Here is a 6,000-nt window from a genome sequence, read left to right as displayed (position 1 = left end):
GGAAGAAGTCTATTGGAGTGAGTGACTTCAATAATCAATTTCTCTCTGCTCTCAATAAAATAAAAAACTGTGTGGATCCCAAGAAACTGAAAAACAGCCTTGCTGGCAGCTGAACCATGATGTTCTCATGTGAACATAAACAAAGTTCTGAGAATATAAGTAGTGTCTGGATAAGATCACTCCAAGACTATGTATTGAACAAGACAGAGACAAAGGCAACTCTCATGCCATCAAACCGTGGCACGTCCCCTCTTCTGACCTGAGTGATGCTTACCAGTGAAAACTCAAAACTCCTCCCTCCTGGAAAAAATTTAAGACATGCAATCACAAAATTGTCCCCACTTTTTGACAACATCTTATCCAGAACTCCACCCCACTTTCACAAACCCGCCTGAGGATCTCCCAGAATGAGCCCAAATCCAATAGTCCCTCCCAGCTCCTTCATACTGGGGTGTTCAGAAAGCTCCACAAACCTAAGTCTCAGCTGTAGGTGTGTACCTGGTGGCAGCTGGCCTGAAGGCTTCAACAAGGGGAGCTACCACTAAGGTTTGGCCACGATCCTAGCTGACTCAGACCAGAACCATAGCACATGGTTCAGTAACCATAGCACATTTGAGACCCCTTGAGTTTCCAAGGGTTCAAGGCCACCTTGTTTACAATGATGAGGTAAGTGTCAAGATAAATGTGAGTTCCACTGCTTTATTGAGTCCCTCAGTTTGGGGTTTATTTTGGTTCCTAGGACTTTTGAATTCTGATCAGATTGTGTTGTGCTTTGATAAAATGTGGCTTCTAACCTTGTAACACAAGGCTCTCTTGTGAGCTTCTTGTCCTGCCTCTGATGTGTTGTTTGTCTATAAGAGGAAACCTGTAGGGCAGGGGTTGACCTGGACCCAGTAACCCTATCAGTCAAGCCAGACCCAGGTAAAGTGGTCCGGAAATCTCCTCAGACCAGTATCTTGTGAATACATTTCAACATGGTTTGCCTTTTCAAAACTTTGTAAGAACTTTCCTCTATCTTGTCTCTGTATACTAAGAATTTATTCATTTAGTTCTGTGTGCCTGAAGTTGGAGTTGTGAAACCTTCAGTTTGGAAAATTTAGAGACACATGACTGTAAATGCATAATTCATAATGAATGGTGCTGCATGGGGCCCTTTCAGGCTGAGTCTACATCCATACTGACTTTTTTCAAGAGCTTATGTTAGTTGATTGACACATGCAGTACATCTCCCTAGATGGCCTTTTTCATGAAATACACGTTGGAATTATAGTGGCCACCTTGGGGAATATTTGACACAGACAAGATTGAGGGAAGAGTAGAATTGAACTTAGAAACAAAATCTCAAGTATCCTATGGACTAAATTTTTTAATTCATGTAGGGAACCCTCCAGATGCAATTTGAACTCTAGATTTGCCTACAAAATACTCTTTTTTTTTTTTTTTTTTTTGCGGTACGTGGGCCTCCCACTGCTGTGGCCCCTCCCGTTGCGGAACACAGACTCTGAATGTGCAGGCCCAGTGGCCATGGCTCACGGGCTCAGCCGCTCCGCGGTATGTGGGATTCTCCCGGACCAGGGCACGAACCCGTGTCCCCTGCATCGGCAGGCGGACTCTCAACCACTGCGCCACCAAGGAAGCCCCAAAATACTCTTATGGCCAATAAAGAAAAAAACGTTCAAAACTTACAACTTCCTCACCTTCCTATTTTTATACCTAATTTCCCTCCCCATATTCTCCTTCTCCCAAACCATGTGTATGATCCTAAAATTGCAACCTCAATGTGAAACAGATGCCAACTGCTTCCTGATCCATGGACTGTGCACCATGTCTGTCTCCATCCCTGGTCCATTGCTAAGGACTTCCAAATACACGGATCCTATGGAGAAAGAGAGTGAAGAATTCAGACTTGTCTTGGGTACCTAGCCTTTCCTGACCTCTACCGATCAGACCACTTTTTGGTGGGACCAGAAAATGCAAATACTTGGCTTAAAATGGCTAGCTGTCATGACCCTGAAAGGAATTTAAAAATTAATGAACCAGAAAAAGTTAAAAAAAAAAGGAGCTACCATGTTGACAAAGGCAAATGACGCTGATTATCATGATGATCTAGGGCCTCTGTGAACAGTGCTTCAGGAAGAATACTGGAGGTCAGGGAGCCACCAAGATGCCTCTTAGTGCCTCTGTGCCCATGGTAGCAGAGGATGCAAAAATTGCAGCAACCACAGCCAAGAAGAGAAAGGTAATCAGGATCAGATCCCTCAAGAACGAAGGTATGAATACAACTGTGAGGGAATCCAGAATGGTTGGTGGAGTAGGAAGCTGACAGATTTCAGTCATGGCTTGAGACCACCCTCAACTGTGAAGCAGAGATTGCAGCTTGGCCCACAAACACCCCTCTTTTTTGTCTTTTAATTCTGGTAACATATACTTAACCTAAAATTTACCATTTTAGCATTCTAAGTGTACAGTTCAGTTGCATGAAGCACATTCACATTGTCATGTAGCCATCACGCCATCCATCTCCAGAACTCTTTTCATTTTCCTAAACTGAAATGTCATTAGACAGAAACCCCACATTGCCCCTCCCTAGTCCCTGATGACCACCATCCTACTTTCTGTCTCTATGAATTTTGACTCTTCTAGGGACTGCATATAAGTGGAATCATACAGTATTTGTCCTTTGTGACTAGCTTATTTCACTTACTATGATGTTCTCAAGGTTCATCTGGGTTGTAGCCTGTGTCAGAGTTTCCTTCCTTTTTTAAGACTGAATAATATCCCATTGTATGGATGGAGAGCATTTTGCTTAAGTATCCATCCATCAATGTATACTTGGGCTGCTTTACCTTTTAGCTATTGTGAATACTGCTTCCATGAACATGGAATATCTCTTTGAGACCCTACCTTCAATTATTTTGGATATTTACCCAGAAGCAGAATACCTAGATCATTTTATGTATTTTCAGTAGTCGTTAGCCAGCCACCACCTTGAAGAGGAAGAAAAAGTAGGTTCAGTGTGATCACGAGTAGATCCTAGTGGTGCTGGGGGCAGGGTGGCTCCAGGTACCTGCTGTCATCATATGTCCCCACACAGGTTTGTCCCTGCACAAATAAACCACCTGTGCTCAAGCCTTCATCTCATGTTCCGCTTTAGGATGAACCCCAAAGAAGAAGAGTCACAACCCCCACCTGTTTATATAGGTGGGTAAGAATTGCCAGAATTGTCTACACATAGAGCAAAACAACAACTTTTGATTTGTTTGTGGGTTTACTAACCTTCCAGAATTTAGGGCTTCTGGGGTTTTTAAAGCTCTGCTAGATCATTACACAGAAGACATCATCCTTTTCCTTACCGAAGCTGGTAAGGAAAGGTAACAGAAAAATTAGACAAAAATATGAAAAAAGTCTAACAAATGAAAAGACATTCATGTACACTTATTACCAACCAAAGAAAAGTAGATAGTACAATATTTAATGTTCATGATGACCAAGTTTTACGGCTGTTTCTGAATTCATGATATAGATGCAACCTTGAGATTTGCCTAAATCATAAATTTATAAAGTGTACAGAGTCACTGGGGTATTTTTTGTCTGGTTGTAATTGCTCACCAGTTGATATTTTATGTCTAATTAGCTTGTTTCTTTCGAAGTTTGTAGAAACCTCTGAGCAGTTGCACGTGCTGGAAAACTTATTATGTGCATTTACATTTTGAAATGAAAAGGTCATATGACAAAATTGGTGGATCTTAATAAGCTCTGCTTAATTTCATATTTTATCATCTTTTGAAATATCCCAGGAGTGAACACCAAGGAAACTCTTAATGTTTATAATAGTGATGATTTATGTTATAATTTACAGTGATTCTCTTCATTGTAGACAACTTATTTGCCAAAATTTATATGTTGAAGTCTTAACCCCCAAGAGTGTCTGTATTTGGAGATATGATCTTTAGGGAGATAACTAAGGTTAAATAAGGTCATAAGGGTAGGGTCTTAATCTGATAGGGTCAGGGTCCTTAGAAGAAGAAAAAGAGACACTAGAGGTCTCTCTCTCTCTCTCTAAGTACACAGTGAAGCCATGTGAGGACACAGCAAGAAGAGAGATCTTCAACCAAGAAGGAAGTTCTCTCCTGTAGCCAACCCTACTGGCACATTGATCTCAGACTTACAGTCTCCAGAACTGGGAGAAAATTAATGTCTGTTAATTAAGCCACCTAGCCTATCATGGCAGCCTGAGCTGGCAAGACACCATCACTCCTGGGATGTGTGCTCCTGGGCACAGACTGGACACCCCAAAGCACTAGGACAATGTCTTAAGTGTGGCAGATCATTGGTGAATGCATACTTATTGCATTCAGATCTATTCAAGTAACATTTGTGGGGCTTCCCTGGTGGTGCAATTGTTAAGAATCCACCTGCCAATGCAGGGGACACGGGTTCAAGCCCTGGTCTGGGAAGATCCCACATGCCACAGAGCAACTAAGCCCGTGTGCCACAACTACCAAGCCTGTGTTCTACAGCCTGCGAGCCACAACTACTGAAGCCCGCGTGCCTAGACCCCGTGCTCTGCAACAAGAGAAGCCACCTCAATGAGAAGCCTGCACACTGCAATAAAGACCCAGCACAGTCAAAAATAAATCAGTAAAATAAAGTTATTTAAAAAAAAAAGAAAGAAACACTTGTGGAGCGTGTGCAGAGGTGTGAGTTCCATATCTGGGAGATGACAGGTCACAGACCTCCCTTTTAGGGCCTTTGCTTCTAGTGACCGTGAGTGTGTGACTCAAGTATTCGTAACACATGAGCCAGGGCAGGGCACAAGAGAACAGACAAAATAATCCATTTTATTGTGGTAGGATTTCTCCTTAAATTCCCAACTTTTAAATAACATTGATTACATTAAATAACATTGATCACATGTCCCACCATCATATCAATCTATAGTTCTCCTCATTTATCAGACAATCCCCTGGTATGTGTACTCAAACCCCAGACAGGGTCTGGGTATTAAGTGTGATGTATTCTCCCTCTGCACCTCACTCCCATGCAAGTGCCACCCAAGCCCTTGTCCTCCACCTCCCACTTATTACAACACTGCCCAGGCCTCCCCTCCCAAGGGAGCAGGGTAAGACACAGGAAAAATCTGTGACACTGAAGTAGCAGCCACTTAGGAGCCTTAAAGAGTGGAATGATGGCCCAGTACATGGCCTGCATGGGTGGCCTCAGTTGCTAGGAGAGAAAGAAAACACCATTTTGCACCTCCTCTGAGACCATTCCTGTCTTCCCCGCATGTCTCTGCTGGGTCCCACCTGAGAAAGCTGTGTTCTCATGTCACCTGCTGTGTCTTCATGACAACCCAGAAGATGTTGTTTTTAGCTCTCCAAAACTATGTTAAGCATCAAAACTTGCCCCTTAAGGAAATAATCTGGGCAAGGCTGAATATGTAACCCACTGGCCACCTTGAATTGAGAGACCTCTAATAGGGACTTTACTATATTTTAAGGAAATTAAAGGAGTGGACGATGGTATGATAGAGGGGCCATAATAACAGAACCATTGCCCTAGCCTCCTCCAGAACAACTTACAACTTACTCAGGGCCCAGTGAAATTAGGAAAGAGAGAAACAAAGCAAAAGAAACAAAGAAGGGGGGAGAGGGAGGGAAGAGTCATTTTATAGCAGGAACAATGAAATAAAAAACTACATAAAATAAAAATTAACTGCAGCTGCTTTCCCATGGCATAACTCTCCTTCAAGTGGTGTAAAGTAAATTAATGATCTCTTTGGCTTCCTATTCCAAAACTTAGAGCATGATCTGGAAGGAGGAATTAAAGGTCAGATTGTTCTGCAAAATCAGGAGAGAGTAACTTTGAGTTTTCACCAGCAGCTGGGGATCACCCAGGGGATCCCATTGTACTTTCACACCCAGGGGAGGGGTGTGAAAATGAAAGGGAAAGGGTTCAGAGGGGCTGCAGAGAGAGTGGAGTCCAAACCCACTCAACAGA

The sequence above is a fragment of the Grampus griseus genome (assembly GCF_964374135.1).
Source record: "Grampus griseus genome assembly, chromosome: 3".
Taxonomy (NCBI): Eukaryota; Metazoa; Chordata; class Mammalia; order Artiodactyla; family Delphinidae; genus Grampus; species Grampus griseus.
Note: the sequence above shows the minus strand (reverse complement) of the source record.